Source organism: Macaca fascicularis, chromosome 1 (genome assembly GCF_037993035.2).
Source record: "Macaca fascicularis isolate 582-1 chromosome 1, T2T-MFA8v1.1".
Taxonomy (NCBI): domain Eukaryota; kingdom Metazoa; phylum Chordata; class Mammalia; order Primates; family Cercopithecidae; genus Macaca; species Macaca fascicularis.
In genome coordinates this window covers 35,418,257-35,440,883 of record NC_088375.1, presented here as the reverse complement: position 1 = coordinate 35,440,883, position 22,627 = coordinate 35,418,257, and the positions used below count along the sequence as shown (strand labels likewise).

The 22,627-nt window shown below is 38.9% G+C and overlaps 1 long non-coding RNA gene across 3 annotated transcripts in view; it reads left to right on the top strand.

The window, feature by feature from the left end:
* The first annotated feature begins 7,722 nt into the window (after positions 1-7,722).
* The window catches only part of LOC141408907 (uncharacterized), a 50,201-nt gene continuing 35,296 nt past the window's right edge, over positions 7,723-22,627 (top strand). Inside the window, exons 1-2 of one of the 3 annotated variants that reach the window (XR_012426521.1) lie at positions 7,723-7,831; positions 12,856-14,879. This is a non-coding gene — a long non-coding RNA (uncharacterized lncRNA). Of the gene's footprint in view, positions 7,832-11,322; positions 14,880-22,627 lie in introns of those variants that run through there. The other 2 variants (XR_012426553.1, XR_012426507.1) reach the window with 2 other exon arrangements.

The window sequence follows — 22,627 nt, the reverse complement described above, 5'->3', positions numbered from 1 at the left end:
GACTACTATTTATAATTTCTATTAAAAATGCTTTGTGAATGCCAACCAATAATCTTACAAGCAAAATCTGAACCCATTCTGTTAGCAAGCTGTGGACTGCTTTTCCTTCCCAGAGTGGAAAAGTGATTTGCCTTACATTACAGAAGAGTTCACAGGTGCCACCAGGAAATGGAGCAAACATACTTGATTCCCTTATCTGTGCCATAAGAGTGTGTCAAGCAGGTGAGCACAGTCATGTTGGTGTGAAACCAGCAGAAGGCAGGCGTTGGAAGCTCAATCACTTGATTAAGTAACAGATGCTGTTTATAGCACACAAGTACTTCCCTGGATCCTCTTGGTATGTGTGACACGGACTATGTGCTGAGAGTGCATGCCATGTTATGTCCCAATGGTACGCATGGCCTTTGATTCAGACAGTGCAGTAGAACACTCTGGGTTGGGCATGGGCTCCTTCTTATCCTGCCCAACCTGCCTCCCCACACCACTAAGCCTGTCAAGATAACTGGCTCGCATCCCATTAGGAAGAATTACCATGATCACTAATGGGTAGTTAGGGACAGCGTTCCAGTTTAAAGACTTTCATGGGCCGTGAAAGCTAGTGAGTAAATAACCGTTTATCAACCAGTCACTTAGAGGACACTGCACAGAATGATGTTCTAGGACTTCCAAACATATAGAAGCCATATATCATAATGGAGCATAAAAGTTATGTGTGAATAGGCTGTAAAACTGAACAACTGTTTACCTTAGTGAAGTTTTATTTACATGCCCTGAAGTAGATACTTAGATGTGCTTCATACGGAGGCTGCCGATCCCAGCTGTAAGCAGAGCTCAGCAAAGTGGCAATGCATCGGTTAGATGCCAACTGCAGCGTGCTTTCAGGGGCCCAGGGAAGGCTTCTCTTGCTCTGTGCAAAGCTCAGTTTGCCTGCCTGATGCCTAAAATTTTTTGAATGAGAAACTAAAGCTTTATTTCCATAATTCCAGAAAATTCAATTTGACAATTTCAACATTGGATTCAACATGGAATACTGCTTAATGCACAAATAGTCAACATTTACAGGGTTACATTCTTTACAGAGTGCTTCCATATGTGTAATCTTCTTTATCCTCAAATGCTCCAATAAATTTAACTATTGCTCCCAATTATGAGGAGGGATCTGTGACTTGAAGGAGTTAAATGCCTTGCCTGAGGGTGCATTCTGGGCATAGCAGGGCTGGGACTGGAGTCTGGTGCTTCTGCTGAGGCCTCCTTGTCAGTGATCTTTCCACAAGGGTGGGGGCTTGCATTAACTGCCATACAGGAGCCAGTTTTGAAAGGCAGTAGATGCGAACTGGAGAGGGGCGTCAGCACTCCCCAGTTGGGGCAGGCCCTGAGGGCTCCTTCTCTGCAGTGCTCCCTGCTCACTCCTGGTTGATCCTGCCCAGGGCTGTGTTGTTCTGATGAGCCTGCAGGTGTTTCCTCCAAGCTTACGGAGTTGGCCCCATTCGACACTTGCATTCCCTGCTGTGATTGAAACCCCATTCCGATCCCCAGCCTCCTTGGCTGAAGTCCTGGAAACCTGCTACTTCCTTGCCAGCCCTGTCCTCCAGGAAGCTGAGCTCTGTCCCCCATGCTCCCTTTCCCAGCTGGGGTTTTGTTCCTGTGGACAGACCTGCCAGAACTGAATGCTGATTGCTGTTTTTTTTTCCTTGGTCTCCTGCTATTTCAGAGAACTGCCATTTGTTCATTTTTATTTCTATCATTATATGCATTTTTATTGAACATCTACTATATATAAGACACAATCCAGGATTGACCCCCTTGGCTCTCAAGGTCACTCTAATGGAACCAGTTTGCCACACACCTATAGAAGTTCTACTTTGTGTTACTGTGGTCTATCTCACAGGAGGCTTTAAAGTTGGGCTTTGGTTCTCTATGTGTCCCACAGCTGGTAAACACACAGTAAATGGTAGCTTAGGGGAGACACCAGAGGTAAGGGTGGGTCACGGTTGGGAATAGAACATGGGAAATGGGTTCTAGGAGACTTTTAAGACAACATGGGGATTTCTTTTTTTTTTTTTTTTTTTTTTTGAGGCGGAGTCTGGCACTCTTGCCCATGCTGGAGTGCAGTGGCCCGATCTCGGCTCACTGCAAGCTCCGCCTCCTGGGTTCACGCCATTCTCCTGCCTCAGCCTCCCGAGTAGCTGGGACTACAGGCGCCCACCACCTCGCCCGGCTAGTTTTTTTGTATTTTTTAGTAGAGACGGGGTTTCACCGTGTTAGCCAGGATGGTCTCGATCTCCTGACCTCGTGATCCGCCCGTCTCGGCCTCCCAAAGTGCTGGGATTACAGGCTTGAGCCACCGCGCCCGGCCGGGGATTTCTGAATGTTACCAAGGCCTGACTGGCCCTGGCTCCAGGTGAGTCAGTGAGCAAGTGACTCTGCTGAGTGACAGTCAATGAGCCAAAGAAGAGGTGGGATCATTTATATAAAAGGGTAACAAAGAATGACCTTCAGTGTTGTTGTTTAATGACATTACCTTCCCAAGCTGCAATCCTTTAGTTTCACAGGTATCTGTCGCAATACTTGAATGAATTTGATCTGAATTTCTGCTCTATCTATTTCCCCACCAGCTTCATTTCGAAAATCACCTTTTCTGAATGACAAGTCAATCAATTCAATAACATGCAATTTTACACAGTAGGAAGCTATTCCCATATCCCACTTCATACTTGTAACTATCGGCTGCTTTTCTGAATAGCAGGCATATGTTTCAAAGTCACGTTATTTTCATCTCCAGACTCCGAGGTGGAATGACACTGAGAGGGACACAACTCCGATGTGAGGCTGAACACTCTCCTCTTCCTCCCCGTTTTCACAAGCAACTCTTTTTTGTCATAGCCAGAGCTGCCAGCCTGCATTCAATGTCCCATCAGTTCAGTTGTGTAAAGAAATCATTGGCTTGATCAGCTTCATTTTAGAAGCTTTCTGATATGCTGGTTTTTTTTTTTTTTTTTTTTTAATGTTGTTTCCCGAGCTTTTGGAATCCTGACAAGGTAAATGAAGGTGAAATGAACATGTATATTTTGGCTTTGTTTTCCAAGGCTAGGTAAAATGATGGACAGGATTGTATTACTAGAGGAATTAGGAGGAGATAGGCTGCACATATTGGTTGATCCACAGAGTCTGTGGGTAATGAGCTGGAAAAAAGAAAACTAAAAACTGCTGATTGAAAATTTGAATCATTAAAAGCTTTGAAATCAACATCTTCTTTTAGAATTTCAATCTTCTATGATTTGCTTAGAGTCAGTGGTCTGAGCCACAGGCCAAATTGTCAATCAAAATGAGCGGGGTTTGCTCATGACCTCCGTTGTTTCAGAGATTATATTAAACACTTCAAAAGCTGCAGTAACTCTTCCAGGGCAGCAGAGTGGTCATCAGGGTACAGTACTCTCTGGACTTTCATTGATTTAGAATTTGCATTTCTCATTATTTGCAAATGACCCTCCATGTTTAAAATATATTATAATTTGTATTTTTGCTGAAGCATGAATTAGAATTTCACTTGCCGGCTGGGATGCAAGTGTAGTGGTATTGCACAGCTAGTAAATGAGTCAGGCATCTTGCCCCCAGGCACCCAAAGAAAAAATGTTGTTTTCATTCATTGTATATGCATTTTATGGGGGAAATTATGTGCCATAGTGGTAATTTGTGAATTGGAGGGATTCATAAAGGTCTTGGAAAAAATTACTCTTGAATGTCAGGCTGTACTGTAGGTATATCTTATTATAATGAAACTCAGTACAGCATTGCTTTGCTTGTGTGAGCATGACTTACTGGCCATTAAGAGATGACTTATTTTGTAATCAGTATGTAAAGAAAAAGGGCTGCTGAGCAGACAATATAGATGTTTCCACATTTATCCACACGAAAATTCAAGCTCTTAACTCCAAGGTGATCTCCTCAAACCTTCATCCAGAGCCACTCTCTCCCTTTTTCCTTTAGTGTGGATCTCAGGTGCAAATTGAAGTCATCATCCTAAGGAGCTCTTGGCATCTACCTGCTCATGGTCTTGCCCATGTGTTAGTTCATTTTCACATTTTCCCTTTTCATGCCCCATCCCAATGCCTATTCTCTCCCTTGATATATTATAAACAGGCATACTAATGTGTTGAGAATATGCCATTAAAATGTATGACATTTAAATTTATATAAATGGTATTTCAGTAAAAAAATATATAAATATATATGTGCATATATATTTGCTTTTTACTGTTTCCATTTGGCCTAATTTTCTAGGATTTATCCATGTGGTGAATGTGCATCTGGCTAATTCTTCTGTTGTATCGTGTCCAGAGTGTATCCACCATGTGATGCTTACAACGCCAGTTACAGACACCATTGTTGGCTCAAGGCTTTGCTGCTACAAACAACGCTGTGAGGACCATTTTATCCATGCCCCTGTACCATCATGGGTGAGTGTTTCTGGGTGTTAGCTCTAGAGTAGGATTACAGGTTGGGGGGTGATCCCATGCTTAATGGGTAGTACTGCCAAGGTACTCTCCAGAGTGCCTGTTCCACTTTCCTCTCCTATCAGGAGTGATACAGGTTTTCTATTTCATCATATTTTTTTTTCCTCAGACTGAGTCATGGAAATATACTTCTTGATTTTACTTAGCGCATTTTTACTGTTATTTGTGAGGTAGAACATCTCTTTATATATTTATTAGTCTTTTGGATTTCTCTTCCTGGGAATTGCCTATTCATTGCCTTGTCCATTTTACAGTTGACTTTCTTGTCTTTCTCATTAATTTATTGGAATTCCATGTATATTTCAGACATTTATTTTTGACAATTTTAGTTGGTGCAAGTTTCTTCCTGTATTTTTTTGTTAAAGAGAAATTCTTTTATATATGGCAAATGTTTTATTTTGAAATAATTTTAGATTTACAGAAAAGTTGTAAAGATACTACAGAGAGTTTTCTCTTCACCAAGGTTCCCTTAATGTTAATGTCTGATTTAACTTGGCACATTTTTAAAAACTAACAAATTAACATTGGTTTAATACTATTAACCAAACCACAGATTATTCAGATTTTACCAGTTTTCACATTGATATCCTTTTACTGTTCCAAGATCCAATCCAGGATGCTACATTGCATTTGGTTGCTGTATCTCTTTAGTCTTTTGAGCTGTGAAAGTTACTCTCTTTTTTCCTTAGTTTTTATGATGGTCTCAGTTTGAGGAGTACTGGTCAAGCATTTTGTGGAATGTCCCTCAATTTGGGTTTGTCTGATATTTTCTTTTTTTAACAAAATAATTTCAATTTTTATTTTAGATTCTAGGGGCACGTGTGTAGGTTTGTTAAATGGGTGTATTGTGTGATGCTGAGGTTTGGGATATGAATGATTCCACCACCCAGGTAGTGAGCGTAGTGCCCAAGAGGTAGTTTTTCAACCCTTGTTCCTTCCCTCCCTCCCCCTTCAAGTAGTCCCCAATGTCTGTTGTTGCCATCTTTATGTCCATGAATACCCAATGTTTAGCTCCCACTTATAAGTGAAAATGTGGTATTTGGTTTTCTGTTTTTACATTAATTTGCTTAGGATAATGGCCTCCAGCTCCAGCCATGTTGCTGCAAATGATGTGATTTTATTCTTTTTTATGGCTGTGTAGTATTCCACGGTGCATATGTACCACATTGTCTTTATCCAGTCTGTAACTGATGGGCACCTAGGTTGATTCCATGTCTTTGCTGTAGTGAGTAGTGCCATGATGAACATATGAGTACAAGTGTCTTTTGGGTAGAGCTATTTATTTTCTTTTAAATATATACCTAGCAATGGGATTGCTGGGTCAAATGGTAGCTCAATTTTAAGTTATTTGAGAAATCTCCAAACTGCTTTCCACAGTGGCTGAACTAATTTACTTTCCCAACAGTGTGTAAGCATTCCCTTTTCTCCACAGCCTTGCCAGCATCTGTTTTTTGACTTTTCAGTAACAGCCATTCTAACTGGTGTGAGATGTTGTCTCATCGTGGCCTTGATTTGCGTTTCTCTGATGATTAGTGATGTTGAGCATTTTTAAATGTTTGTTGGCTACTTGTATGTCTTCTTCTGAGAAGTGTCTGTTCATATCTTTTGCCCACTTATTTTTTTGAGACAGAGTCTCACTCTGTTGCCCAGGCTGGAGTGCAGTGGTGTGATATTGGCTCACTGCAACTTCTGCCTCCTAGATTCCAGCAATTCTCCTGCCTCAGGCTCCCAAATAGCTGGGATTACAGGCACATGTCACCATGCCTGGCTAATTTTTGTATTTTTAATAGAGATGGAGGTTTGCCATGTTGGCCAGGATAGTCACGAATTTGTCCACTTTTTAATGGGGTTATTTTGCTTTTGCTTGTTGAATTGTTTAAATTTCTTATAGATTCTGGATATTAGACCCTGTCTGATGCATAGTTTTCTTTCATCTTGTAGGTTGCCTATTCTCTCTGTTGATATTTTCTTTTGCTGTGCAGAAGCTGTTTAGTTTAATTAGGTCCCACTTATCAATTTTTGTTTTTGTTGCCATTGCTTTTGAGGACTTAGTTATAAATTCTTTCTCAAGGCTGATGTCCAGAATGGTATTTACTAGGTTTTCTTCTAGGATTCTTATGGTTTGAGGTCTTACATTTAAATGTTTAATCCATCTTGAGTGAATTTTTTTATATATGGTGAAAGGTTGGGGTCCAGTTTCATTCTTCTGCATACAGTTAGCCAGCTATTCCCAGCACCATTTATTGACTAAGGAGTCTTTCCCCATTGCTTATTTTTGTTGACTTTAAATTAGATGACTGTGAGTATACAGCTTTTTTTCTGGATTCTCTATTCTGTTCTGTTGGTGTATGTATCTGTTTTTGTACCAGTACAATGCTGTTTAGGTTACCGTAGCCTTGTAGTATAGTTTGCAATTGGGTAATATACTGCCTCTGGCTTTTTTCCTTTTGCTTACGGTTGCTTTGGCTATTCAGGCTCTGTATTGAACCAACTCATATTGGTTCAATATGCATTTTAGAATAGTTTTTTCTAATTCTTTGAAAAATGACAGTAGTTTATGACATTAGGAATAGCATTTAATCTTTAGGTGCACAATTTCTAAACTCCTGTTGCAGAAGAGTGGGTGCTTCAGATGTCAGAAGATCTGCCTGGGCATAAGCAGAGAAGGCCCTGCTGAACCACAAACTCTGCATAGGAAGAGGGGCATGGTTCAGGCTGCCAATCTATGTGAGCAGGTGCTTTACATACCTGGAGATCTGCCTGGGCATGGAGCAAAGAGGGCCCCATAGAACCACAATCTATGCCTGGGAAGGGTGGGGTGGCTCAGGCTGCTGAATCAGGTGAGCCAGTGCTCCAGGTGCCTGGAGATCTGCCTGGGCGTGAAGTGGAAAGGGCTCCCCTGCAACAAGATCTCTGCACAGGAAGAGTGGGGCAGCTCAGGCTGCTCATCTAGGTGAGGGAGAATTCTGGATTGCAGGGGCCTTTGAAAACAGTATGCTGAGAATAGATAGGGCTCAAGGACAGTATCTCCAATTGAACTTTTAATGAACTCCCGTAGGCGCCAAGAAGGCGGGCAGATAAGGAAGAGCATAGAAACAAGGAACTGAGTAGAAGGTTACATGTGGGAAAAGAAAGTTTGTTTTGCATTGCATTCTTTCTGCTGACATGGGGTTTATGGAGTATAAATAAAGTGAGGCGGAGGCTCTGAGTGCGGCCGCCATGTTCTCTGTGTGTCTTTGTCTTTTGTGTGTTCTTTCATTCTCCACCACCCCCGGCACGGACCCCAAAAAGTGGCGCAGCGAGCAGGGTCAGCACGGGTGAGTAGGGGAGAACAAGAAGGGGAACCCCCTAGGGGTGGGTAAGGCCCAGATATTGTTAAGGGGAACCTTCTTAAGCTTTCATTATGGGGAATTCCATCTCTCTGGCCTCAGAGTATTTACAGCTGTTTCAAGGACTGTTGCTGTCTATAGGAGTAGAAGTGAAAGAAAAAGACTTTGAAGTGATTGTTTGCCCATGTTGAACAACATTGTTACTGGTTTCAGTATCAGACTAAAGTGCAGCTGAATCGCAGAGAATGGTTACAGGTAGTAAAAACTCTGCTTAGAGCTCTCCAGTTAGGGGATATTATGCCTCTAAAATTGTGGACCGTGTGTGACTCTATCACTCAGACATTAGAGTTACTTGAGACTGATTCAGAGTGTGGTAATGTAGCCACAGGAGGAAAGGTATCTGAGGATTTGGGGAAAAAAAAAAAAATCTGAAATGGAGCCCATTTGTGCCAGGATAACAGAGGATGGGGGGGGGGGTAGCAAAAGGGGGAGAAGAGAAAAAGCCAGCTCTTCCTTCTTCTAAGGGAAATTCTGACATGCAGTGTATTATGGAAATGCTTCAACAAATATTACAGATATATTCTTCTAATTCACCTTTGCGAGCTTTCCCTGTTTCTTTTCCTTCTGCCCTGTTAAAAGAGGATTTTCCAGAGCCTCCAACCCCCCGGCTTCCTTATCTTTACCTTTGTTTGGCAAAGTTGAAGCCCTGTTCACATCAGACATACTTTAAATTTATACTAAACACCTGTTTAATATGTCAAAACCAGTGTATATGTATATCTTGTTGTTTGTTAAAATATGAGTATTTCAATAGTCAATAAATAAGCACATTAATATTAACTATTAATATTAATATAGTATTAATAACCCCAGCTAGGAAATTATTATGTTATAGGGGTGCATAGGTTCCACCAATTTACACTCCAAACAGAAGTTGAGTATTCGAGCTGCTTAACACATTAACTACCTCTTGATATTTTCTGTGTTTTTAAATTTTAACCATTGTATTGTGTATGTAATGATTCTCAATTTGGTATTAATACATATTTCCTAGTGAGTAATGATGTTAGACATATAGGTTTATTGTCATTTCTTTGTTCTGCTACTTTTGGTTGGGTTATTTGCCTTTTCTTATTAATATGTTGAGATTCTTTATATTTGGGGATATGAGTATTATTATATATTATATATACTTTTAATTAAAAAAAAATTTAAGGAGCTGGATCTGTTTCCAATTATTTGTGCTTCTTTTGCTCCTAATGCTCAGTTTTCAAATGGTGGCAATAATGTCCAATTTAATGCCTTACAAATTAAATTTTTAAAAAGAAATGAAAGCTGCCATTTCTAACTATGGACCTCAATCTCCTTTTATCCTTGGTCTTCTTGATATTTTTTCATCAGAAAATTTGATAATTCCTATAGACTGGAAGACTTTGGGGAAGGCTTTTCTTGATCGTTCTCAGTGGTTACAATTGCACAGCTGGTAAATGAACAAGGCACATGTACAGGCTAGGAAAAATGTTATGTGTTATCCCCCTGGACCCACTGAGGAACAACTCACAGGCACGGGCCAATATGCTACTCTTAATGCTCAGGCTGGTTTAGATGATGTTGCCCTTACTCAAATCAAGACTTCGTTTTTAAGGGCCTGAAATAAGGTAGAGATAACAGGAAAATGTTCCCTTTCCTCTGTGAAGATTTTACAGGGCACAAATGAACTATATCCAGATTTCGTAGCCCGTCTTCAGGATGCTGTCTTCAAAATTGTGGGTGCTGGCCTTGCTTCAAAAATTTTGTTACAAACATTGTCTTTTAAAAATGCTTATGCTGACTGTTAAAAATTGTTAAAATCGTTAAAGGCCAATGAGGCCAATTTAGATAAATATATTAAAACTTGTGTTAGTGTTGGAGGGGCTATTTATAATGCTCAATTATTTGCTGGAGCTTTGTCTAAAGCCTTAAAAGGAAATAACAAACAAGGTGTTTGCTTTCAGTGTGGTAAACCTAGACATTTCAAAAAAGAATGTCATAAAAATTGAACACTTTTATCCCTCAAGGCAGAAAGCTGCCTTCAGAGGTGTACAAATGTTGTGGTAAAGGTCGACATTGGACAAATAAATGTCATTCCAAAACTGATAAAAGTGGAAATTTACTGTCTCCTCTCCTGGGAAACGGGAGCCAGGGCCCACAGGCTTGGGGCCCCAACAATTACAATACAAGTCTACTACAATATTCAGTGAGCAATGGCCTACAACATTAAGGAATAAATTCAAGTCCTCCTTAAGGATCCCACACCTTACCCCAGTTTCTCGCTTTATGCGGCAACTAAGCAGAGCGCCGCTGCTGACTTAGCTATTACTCAGCCTTATACTTTGTCTCCTAATAGAGGAGTATATAAATTAGCTATTAGAGTGTGTGGCCCTTTGCCAAAAGGACATGATATTACTAATAAAATTCTTATTTTGGTACAAGTTTCACAATTTATACGCCTAGAGGCAGGGGAACGTATTCTCAATAGAGAGGGTTTGGTAGCACAGAAAAAACTGTTTTTTGGGAAACTTTAGTTTCTAATCAAAAGCCCTTATGTTCATTGCACATTAATGGAATAGTTTTAAAAGAGTTAATTGATACGGGGGTAAATATGTCTATCATTTGTTTAAATTATTGGCCTATACAATGGGAAAAAAGACAAGTTTCAGTTATACTCACTGGCTTGGGTGCTGCTTCTGTGGTTTATCAAAACGTAGAACCTTTAACCTGTGTCGGTCCTAAAGGTCAACAAGGTCAAGTGTTTTTTTATATTATTCCTATCAATATTAATCTTTGGGGACAAAATCTTTCATAACAATTTGGTGCTTTTTTAAACATTCTTCATATTTCCTCAGCTGTCAAAAATATGATGTTCAAAATGGGCTACAATCCTTTAAACTCATAGCCACTGTTCACCAGCCTCAAGTTTTATAATTAAAGTGTAAAACGACCACTCCTCTTTAGGTGAAACAGTGGCCATTATCTAAAGAAATACTTAGGATTTTAAAAGAGTAAGTCAAAAAACAAATGGCCGAGAGGAATCTAAAGCCACGTACTTCTGCATGGAATTCCCGTCTTTGTCTTGTTCTTAAAACTATAAATGTTTACATTCAACCTAGGGAAAGTTTACAGCCCGGTCATCCTAATCCTGCCCTTATCCCACAAAGTTAAAACCAGAGAAAAGCAGCAAGATGCTTTTGTATCATTACAAACTCAGCTTTCTTTCTACTCACTTAATATTGCCACAGAAAAAATTTAACTGGATTTTCTTATTCAATATTTAGGTTATACCTTGGGGGCACAAAATATTCGACCCCAAAAAATTCAAATTCGACGTGATCATTTAAAAACATTAAATGATTTTCAAAAGCTTCTAGGAGACATTAATTAGATGTGTCCTGTTTTAGGAATACCAACATATCAGTTATAACATCTTTTTTCTATTCTAGAAGGAGACAGTCACTTGGACAACTCACGCCATTTAACTCCTTTGGCTTTACAGGAACTCCAGCTTGTTGAAGAGCAACTTCAAAAGGCCCTTCCTTTTGTTTATTTCATACTTTACCTTCTCCCACAGGAATGATTCATCAAACTAGTCGACCACTAAAATGGATCTTTTTGTCCAATAAAATATCTAAACGCTTGGCTACTTATATCGATCGTTTAGCTGAACTGATCATCAAAGGACGGCATCACTGTCGACAACTTTGGGGAGGAGATCCTTCCTTAATTATCTCTCAATTCACTCATAATCAGATCACTTATCTTCTTGCAACTTCTGATTCTTGGCAAGTTGCTTGCGCTTCTTTTGTTGGACAATTTTCTACCCAATATCCTAAGTCTCCGATCTTTTCATTTTTTAGGCAACATTCTGTGTTGCCTTTCTCACCAATTTCTGTATTTCCTGTTCAAGGTCCTACCTTTTTTACTGATGCTAGTAGCAATGATAAGGCTGGATATTGGAGTGTTCATCAATCTCGAGTTACAGTTTATCCTTATCCCTCAGTGCAACAGGGAGAACTGTTTGCTATTCTCATGGTCTTACTTGATTTCCCTACTACTGGTTGTAACATTGTTAGTGATTCTCAATACGCCGTTTATGCTACTTCTTACATTTCTCAGGCCACTTTACCTCTTTGTGCTACTTCTTCTCTTCAAAAACTCTTTTCCTTGTTATCTTCTACTTTGAGCCAACGTCGAACTCCTTTATTCATCACTCATCTTCGTTCTCATTCTCAACTTCCTGGACCATTAGTTCATGGTAATACTCAGATTGATTCACTTTTAATAGGCCACCTACATGCTGCAGAACAAAAATATACTCTACATCACACTAATAGTTCTGGCCTTCAACGACGGTTTCATTTAACTTATAAACAAGCTTGTTCTCTTATTTGAGCTTGTCCTTCCTGTGCTCCTTTGAGCATTCCATCCTTCCATCCTGGGGTTAATCCACAAGGTGTCCCTTCTTTTGGATGATTAAAGTATGTTCATCATACCATTGATACCTTTTCTCATTTCTGTTATTACTCATCTCTTAACTTGTTTCGCCATCATGGGCATTCCTCTTATAATTAAAACTAATCATGCCCCTGCCTATGTCTCTCGTAAATTTCAAGTTTTCTTACAGCAATACAATATTCAACATATCATCGGTATCCCGGGCAACAGTCAAGGTCAAGCCATCATTGAGCGTGCAAATTTAACTTTAAAAACTTAACTATTAAAACAAAACAAAAAGGGGGAAATGAGCCCCCCAGAAACCAGATTTTGAAACCAGATTTTGAAGGTTCTTTTTACCTTAATTTTTTTGAATCAATGGAGACAATTGCAAGATTCCGCTGCCGTAACCCATCTTTCCTCACCTCCCTCGGTGATAGTCCCCGCTGACAGTTTAAAGGTTTGGTATCCTAATGAAGAAGGTAAGTATGTTCAAGGGCAAGTTCTAAAACAGGGACGGGGCTATGCTCTTGTCCTTACAGGGAGTGGACCTGAGTGGTTTCCTACAAGATGATTGAAACCCTGTTGAAAAGAAAACTGGATTCAGCATGCATTTCTTCCTTTGTTGGATGTGCCTCGGCGGGGGACTTATTTCTCTTAGTGAGGCTTTGTATGAATATTGGACTTATATTCCCTTTCCACCCTTGTATCAGGGAGTCGCCTGGGGGGAGGCGGAAATTAAGGTTTTCACCAATGACACTACTTGGATGCCGTCCCCCTATATAGACAAGGACAATATAGAACGGGAAACGGGAATTATAAACAACACATATCAATTTGGAGTGGAAGGAGTTCCAATATGTATGGGAAATAGTTCTCATTGTCTCCGAAAATCGCATGAAGCCTGGGCTGTTCGTTATAATCATAGTCATGTGGCTGCTAATACTGTTATTATTGTAACTAGAAGTTTTTAATATAATCATACTGTATATAGTAATGAAACTATTCCTAGTTCTTTACTTTTTTGTCCTATTCTAGAGGTTTCTCCTAATATTGAGGTGCTGGAGTGACAACAATGTCGGGGAACTAAACCCCGGATTTTATTAGAATACAATGGAATGTAAATAACTGATTGGAGTGTGCACGGTGATTTTCAAATAAAATTTAGTCACATACCTTTGAAATGACACTGGGTAAATAAAAGTATTGCTGCTAACAGTAATGAAACCTTGGTATGGCATGAAGGAGGCCTGAAGTACAGAGTCATCTTTGGAAGTTGTTAGCTGCAGGCAATGCCATTAGCACTTTTGTGGGGAATATGTCCCTTAATCTTTCTAACCCAATTAACTCCTTTCATATTCAGTTATATCGAAATACCTCCTGATATATTATTGCTTGTGTCCGTAAGCCCTACCTATTATTAGCAGGGAATTTGACATGGGATAATGATACGGGGATTGTTAATTGTACAGATATGTGTACATTTTTGTCTTGCCTCAATCATTCCTGGTGGCACAACTTTACTGGGGATATTTATATCCTCAGGGCTCGTAAGAAAATTTGGCTACCTGTTACCCTTATGCGACCGTGGGGGGCATCACCTCTTGAAACTTATATTTGGACTTCTCTCCAGTGAACCTGCCGTGCCCTTGGACTTATAATTGCCTTGGTGATGAGTCTTGTTGCCATCGCCTCCACTGCGACTGTAGCAGGACTCGCTCTTCATCAAAGCATACAAAATGCTGAATTTATGCAGCAATGGCACGAGCAATCTCACCAGTTATGGCTTCAACAACGAAACATTTATTCTCAACTTGCTGAAAGATTGGACAACATGGAGCAAGCATTGACACGGCTTGGAGATCAGCTCACTGTACTCAGTACTCGGATAACATTACAATGTGATTGGAACTCCACTCAATTTTTTGTAACACCTGTGCCTTTTAACATCTCTCAAAATTGGACCGTAATCTGAAAATTATTAGTAGGCCATAAAAATATTAGTTTGGACATCCAAAAGCTCACTCAGAACATTTCCGAAGCATTTCGACAACAATTACATGTGTTGTCCGGAACCGTAACCCTGCAAGAGCTGGGTCAGCGCCTTGCTGCCTTTAACCCATGGACCCAGATGAAAACATGGATTTCTACAATCTCCGGAAGTATATTGTTTTGGGCACTCGAATTGGGTCTACTTCTTTTGGTGATCCGATGCTCCCTCCGTCGCCTCCAAAACAAAAGAAAACACAGGAACAAATATAGGCTACCTTTTTAGGATTGAGGCAAAACAAAACAAAAAGGGGGAAATGCAGGGGCCTTTGAAAACAGTATGCTGAGAATAGATAGGGCTCAAGGACAGTATCTCCAATTGAACTTTTAATGAACTCCCGTAGGTGCCAAGAAGGCGGGCAGATAAGGAAGAGCATAGAAACAAGGAACTGAGTAGAAGGTTACATGTGGGAAAAGAAAGTTTGTTTTGCATTGCATTCTTTCTGCTGACGTGGGGTTTATGGAGTATAAATAAAGTGAGGCGGAGGCTCTGAGTGTGGCCGCCATGTTCTCTGTGTGTCTTTGTCTTTTGTGTGTTCTTTCATTCTCCACCACCCCCGGCACGGACCCCAACACTGGATGCCTGGTGATCTGCCTGGTGTGGAATGGAGAGGGCCCTACCGCACCATGATCTATGCTTAGGGAGGTCTAGGTGGCTCAGGCTGCTGGTCTAGGCAAGCGTGTACTCTGAATTCTTGAAGTTCTTCCTGGGGGTGGAGTGGAGAGGGCTCCGCTTCACTATGATCTCAGGGGAGCAGGCTGGGGCACCCAGAAACAACACAAGCAAAGTGATTCCAGGTTGCCAAGCGGGCTCTGGGCTGCAAGTCTTATTGTTCAGGAGAAACTGCAGCTGTAGCAGCTCTCTTCCTGCTCCAGGCCTGTGACGTGGGAGAGCACAGTTCCAGCACTTACTACTGAGGTGCTTTCCATAGTTCTGACTGTGGAGGCCCCTACCCTGCTCCAGAGCAAGTGCTCCAATATCTGGCCCAAGATTAAAATACCTGTGTGGTCACACTGCTAGGCTGCCAAAGAATGACTGACTTTGTTTGTGACTGGATTAAAAATGGCGTCCTGCTCTCAATACCAGTCTGGGAAAATGCCTGCAGCTTTTCCCAGTGTCTTTCTCTTGGTGCCTCCAAGCTTTTCCTCAAGTTAGCTCCAGAGGTTGGGAAAAACAAAGTGCTCTCCCCTGTCCTGGGTTACTAGGTGAGTTACAAGGAAGGCTGCCTTGTCCTCTCACGTACTGGGGCTTCACTCGCTTTTATCAGCCGGTCACCTTCACGGGAGCTGTTTGCCTGTGTTCTCCTCCTTAGGATCTGGGGTGTCCTTCATGATTATAGTCGATTCCCATTTTCCTTCTTGAATTAAAGCTCACAGAGTTGATCTATTTTTCTTTTTCTTTTTTTTTTTTTTTTTGAGACAGGGTCTCACTCTGTCACCCAGGTTGGAGTGCAGTGGCATGATCTTGGCTCACTGCAACCTCTGCCTCCTGGGTTCAAGTGATTCTCCTGCCTCAGCCTTCTGAGTAGCTGGGATTACAGGTGCCTACAACCATGCCTGGCTAATTTTTGTGTTTTTAATAGAAATGAGGTTTCACCATATTGGCTAGGCTGGTCTCTCTAACTCCTGACCTCATGTGATCCACTGCCTCAGCCTCCCAAAGCATTGGGATTACAGGCGTGATGAGCCACCGTACCCAGCCACAGAGTTGGTCTTTATGCACTAGGTTGCTATTTCCAAGTGGCCAAGCAATGTTAAGAGCCTCTAATCCACCATCTTGGGAAAAAAATAAGTGTGTGATGTTTTCTTAGGATTAAACTGGGCTTATGAATGTTTTTGAAGATCACAGAAGTAAAGTGCTCTTTTTATCACACCACATCAAAGGGTACATAATATTAATATAACTTATCTCTGGTGATACTAACTTTGAATGCTTGGTTAAGGTGGTGTCTGCTAGTTTCTCCACTGAGAAGTTACATTTTTTTCTTTTTCATATTCTGTTTTTTGGATATGAGTCGCTAGGTTCAGCCCACAGTCAAAGGGAGGGGAATTAAGCTTCACCTTTTTGATGAAGAAGCATTTATATATATTTAATATAATATTAAAAAATATATTTTTATATATATTATTTGGAATTTCTCTAGGAAGAATAAATCCTTAATTTTGATGTAATTGAAGTTGCTAATTTTTCATCTTATTTTAAATTTTGATCCAGGGTCAGTTGGATATCAGGGATCATATTTTGCATTTGGTTGTCTTCGACTTGTTTTTTACGAGTCCAGTCCAATTGTCCTAATGTTTTACAATATGGATTTTTCTGATTTTTTTTTTTTTTGTTCTTAGACGCAAAGTTATATTGTTCCCATTGTATTACATGAAGAGGCACATAACGTCAGCTTGTTCCGTTATTGGTAACTTGGTTTAGGTGGTGTGTATTAGATCTCTTTGTTGTAAATGTATATATATTTTTTTCTCTGTGGAATCAATAAGTAGTCCATGGGATGATATATTAAGATTGTGTAAATATTGTGTTTTCAATAATCTTTTGCCCAATGGCTTTATCATACATTAATGATCCTTGCCTGAATCAAGATTTACATTGTTAGTTACAGTTGGTGATTTTCTTCTGCTACTGTGTCCTCTACATTTATTAGTTGCTCTGTAAATGAGCACTCTTTCCCTCTTTTTTGGATATGACTGTAGATTCAAGGATTTCTTTCATGTGTGCTTGATTTAATAGATTTTAGAAGATGCATCTAAAAATTTTAACTATAATTATTGTTTTTTTCTCCCTTTATTTTTGTTAGTTATTGCCTTGTATTTCAGAACTTTATTGTTAGATGCATTTGTATTTTTGGTTATTACTTATATTTGTACCTCAGTTGCCTCATGTGTAAAATGGAGATGACAATATAACTTATGCCATGGGCTTATTGTGAAGATTAAATGAGCTAATACCCGAAAAGATCTTAGATTAGGATTCAGAATGGTGCTTAGTCCTCAATAAATGTTAATACTACTTTTTAAAATAATATATATTTTGGATCCATTACTTCTTTTATCAATATATAATGTCTCTGTTCCTTGTTGTTTCTTGCACTTTGATTTCTAATTTGTCTGAAATGTAGATTGCTACTCCAGTTCTCTTTGGTTTATAATTGACTAGCATAAATATGTTTTTTACATCCTTTCAACTTTCAGAAAACTTGTGTTTAAAATGTGGTTCTTAGAAGTATCTTATTTTGTGGTGATTATGTTCTCATCCAATCTAAGAGTCTCTTCCTTTAATCAGTGAATTCAGTTCATTTACATTTTAAAATTACTGATACATTAGGAATTATTTTTACCAACTTAATTTTTGTTTTCCATGTATCATATTTTTGTTCCCCCCCCGCCCCCCGTACTTTCTACTTTTCACTGGATACTTACTAAGACCTTTAATCACTTTTTGCATATTTCATGGTATCCATGTTGACTAATATCTTTTCTTCGGGAGTTAGGGAATGTTTTTAATAGCATAGGAAGCGTTCTGAGGCCGTATACAAGCAAGAGTATCTTTATTTTATTTTCTCATTTAAATAACAGTTTAGTTAGCTATGAAAATCCAGGTTTGAATTAATTTTTCTACAACACTAAAAAAATAGTTATCTATTGAATTCTTGTCTTCAGTATTGATGTTCAGAAGTTAGATGCCAATTTTGTCTTTGTTTCCTTGTAGGTGTTTTCCTTTTGTTTCTCTCTGAAAGCCTTTGAAATTTTCTTTTTGACTTTATGAATCACAATTTACTATAATAGGTTTAGATTTTTAAAATCTAATTCATTTGTTAATATATAAAACCTTTAATTTCATGGCTTATATCTTTAATTCTTGGAAAATTATAGTCATTATTTTGCTAAATACATTCACCTCTCTGCATATATTTTCTCTCCATTGGAGAGTCCAGTAATATAAATTCCAGTGATATGAATGTCTATGCCTAGCCTCCATATCTTTTAAATAAATATAGGCTCTATAGAGAGACACATACACATATGCCCTATAATTGTAACTCTATGTAGTTTTATCTCTATAGTGTTTTTATATACATATGTATACAGATGCTTCTTGACTTACAGTGAGGTTATTGCCTGATAATCTCAGCGTTAACTGAAAATATCATAAGTTGAAAATACATTTAGTACCCCTACCTTACTGAACATCATAACTTAGCTTAACCTACTTTAAATGTGCTCAGAACACTCATTTACCTGAGCCCACAGTTGGGCAAATCATCTAACACAAAGTGTATTTTACAATAAAGTGTTGAACTTATTCATGTAATTCATTAAATATTGTACTAAAAGTGAAAAACAGAACTGTTGTATGGATACGTGTCATTAGTGTACACAGTTGAATGCACACTGGGCCTGAATAATGTTTGAAGCATTGAACTACAATTAATTGCCAGGTGATGGTGATGCTACAGTGGCAGGATCACCAATTCTTCTTAGCCCAGGAAAATATCAAAGTTCAAAATTCAAAGTACAGTTTCTACTAAATGCATATCATTTTCACACCTTTGTAAAGTTGAAAAATCAAGTCGGGACATCATTAAGTTGGGGACTGACTCTATTTAGATGACCCATTAATCCCATATTATATCTCATAGGTTGATCAGTTCAATGTATTTCTTTTATAGTTGTTTTACTTTTCTGATATCTTGTTAATTTTACCTAACACTTATATTCTCCTGGGGTGATTATTCATCTTAGGTGATAATGTGTCTCTGAAAAGAGGAAATAAATCTGTATTCCCTCTTTGTGTATGTGTTGCCTCAGGGTAGAATGGTTCTGGTGATACAGTCACTCAGAATTTCTTTAATTTGGGGAACTTAAAAAATTTACCAATATGGTTGTATGGTTATATGGCTTGATGGTCCACAGTCGATAGGAAGAAACAAATTAAAAGAGAGGTAGCTGCTAGGGATAAGCACATTCTATGGTAGCAAGAAATGATAGATGACATCTTAAAGGGTGGCGGGTCCCAAAAATGTGTGCATCAACAGATATGAGTACAACAAGCAAAATGGCCTGGGACCACTCAATGTAAATTGTCCAGTAGTTTTTGGTACTCCCTCAGGTCATTACTGTATAGTACTTTAGGATAGCATTTTTATTAATAATTCCATCAAGGGAAAGTTAAATACAGAATTCAAATATTATGTTGATGCAGATGAATGAATAAAGGAAATGTATGTGTGCACAGTGTCATACTATTCAGCCATAAAGTAGAATGAAATTCTGTCATTTGAAGTAACAGGGGATGAAACTGGAGGACATTATGTTAAGTGAAATAAGTCAGGTATAGAAAGATAAATACTACATGTTCTCCCTTATATATGGGAAATTTAAAAAGCTGAGCTCCTAGAAGCAGAGTGTAGAATTTGGTTCTTACAGAACAGGAAGGGCCATGGGGAGGGGAGGACACAGAGTTGGTTAATGATTAGACTCTTATAGCTAGATAGGTGGAATAAGTTCTACTGTTTTACAGCACTGCAAGATGAATATTGTTAACCATAATTTACTGTATATTTTTAAGAAGCTAGAAGAAAAGATTTTAAATGTTTTCAATGGAAAGAAATGACAAATGTTTGAGGTGAAGGTGAATGCTTGAATGCTAATTACCTTGATTTGATCATTACACATTATACATGAATAAAAACATCATGCTGTATCCCATAAGTATGTACAATTATTGTATGTCAATGAAAAATAAGAGGAAAAAACCCCAAATATTATGTTGATGTTACAGCATAAATGTATGTATAATAGAGTTTAGAACAATTACTATAAAAATGGTTATATTAAATAAAAGGTTTTATATGTAAAGAACTAAATATCAATTATCTGAAAAATTAGTTATATATTTTAGCTTATTCTTGGTAAATGAATAAAAAAAGAGAACAGATTTCTTGACAATGTCTAAAGGGTTTAAATTAAGGTAGTTTTCCATTAAATTTGACTATGATTAAAAAGACCTCTTTAAAGACATTTAGCACTTAAATAATGCAGTGTAGCAAACCATCCCAAAACTTAGTGCCTTAAAACAATACTCATGAGTCTGTAGGCAGCTGGGTGACTCTGCTGTTCTGGGGCAAACTTGGTTGATCTTGGCTGGGCCTGCTTGTGCAGGTTCACGAGGGATTGCCTGGTCTAGTATGCCTCATTCCCATATCTGGCAGTTGATTGCTGTTGGCTGAGGTGTTAGGGAGGATTAGGTCATGTGAAGCTCATCATCCAGCTGGCTAATGGGCTTGTTTTACCCTTTCTCTGCTGGGCAAGTTTCATGAGAATAAATAACAACATCCAGCTTCCCTTGAAGCCTGTCTTTGGAACAGGCACATGGTCACATCTGATATATTCTACTGACCAAGGTAACTCACAATACTAGATTCAAGGGGAGGGGAAAATAGACTCCACATCTTGATTGGGAGGAGAATCAAAGTTGCACTGCAAAGGTCAGGGTCATAGAAAGGAGTGAAGAATTATGACAATTATTATAGTCAATGTACCACATTCCCATTGTGTAAGTAATCAGCTCTATTTAACATAGTAAATTTCTGGATGGAAGAGAGATGAAGGGAGTGGCAGGTGTGGAGTTAGGGACTCCTCAGTCATGAAAGAAATATCCATGGCTTAGACATGGGCATTGGTGGAAGGAAGCTAATTGCAGCAGGAGTATCACAGAGGCTGAATACTGCAAAGTACAATAATGTTTTGGGAAGATTTTTTTAAAAATAGTAAACCACTGGGTGGAGACTACAATTTCCAACAAGTACAACTTTGAATACTGTGGAACTAACTACCAACTTGATCACCAATTCATCAGTAAGTGTTTACTAAGTAATTACCACAGGCCAAGCACTGTCCTCGTGCCTGGAGGAATACAAAGAATAAGACAGTTTGCTTCAAGATACTTTCCATCTATTAGAAAGATATGATATTCCCCCAAAGAAGGCCAGTGATACAAGTAATAAAATGTAACAGACACCAAAATGCAGCCCATAGAGATGGCAATAAAACATTCAGTTCTTTTAAAAGATTTTTGAAAATATGAATATATATATCTTCAATAATATAATGAAAACCAGGGGAGAAGGAGATTCTCTTTTCATAAGTAGGCCACCAAAGTATTTAAATTCCAAAAGTAAGCAATGTTTATATTGAAATTCAGCCACAAATAGTACCCTACTAAGTGAATTTTCTAGAGATTTGAAAGAATTATTGTGAGTTTGAAAATAGCTTCCCAAAGTGTGACTCCATGAATTAAATGTAAGAGACATGAACAAGTTGCCAAATCTTCCGTACTTGAGTCTCTCCGCTTGCAAACCACTAATAACAAAACTAACTCAATTCATATGTTGACATGAGAATTAGTTAATAGAAACCATTGCAAAGCACTATGGAAATCTTAAGTGCTATGGAACTGGGTCAATAATGAATGCTGGCTTTCTTCCAGTTGCTTCTGAAAGGGAGAAGGAGTTTGATGACAGTTGAATGACCATTTAACCTGCTAATCAGGTGACTGGCGGGATGCCTGGTGATAAATAGAAGAAGAAAATTTATAGAAGACAGAGGTGGGGCAGTAAAAGAGATCAGATGCCATGTTTCCTAACAGGGGCACTGCTGGCATTTTGGGCCGGATGAGCCTTTGTTGTACAGGACTGCCCAGTGTGTTGAGACTATTTGGCATCACTGGCCCCTGTGGGACTAAATGCCAGTACCCACTCTTCCCCAACTTGTGAAAACAGCAAGAACCCCAATAAGAAATGCTAACTCATTTCCAAACCCTGTGCCTCCTCTTGTTGAAAATCACTGAGACAGAAAGCTAGAAGCCTTTAGCAAACAATTTGCCAGGGATTGAGAGTGAGTGAGTATGATGATGCAACAATAGGGGAAAGCGCAAAGTCTAATTAGAATGACTGTAATACTTTAGTATTGAGTAGATTTTAGCCAAATTGATTCATTTTGTACAAGGTCATTAGATTCTTCTTGAACATTTGTTTTCATCTTATATGGCTCTGCTCAAAAGCCTTCAATGACTCCCCATTGCTTACGAATGCAGACTACATTCCTAGGCCTAACATTTATCTTCCCACCAAAACTCATTTCTGACCCCTCCATCTTCCATTTTCTTCTATAGACTTCTGGTTCCAGTTAATGATGACTAACAAAAGAACCTCCAACGATCTAGAATGACAAACATTGGAAATGAAGACAATGTTG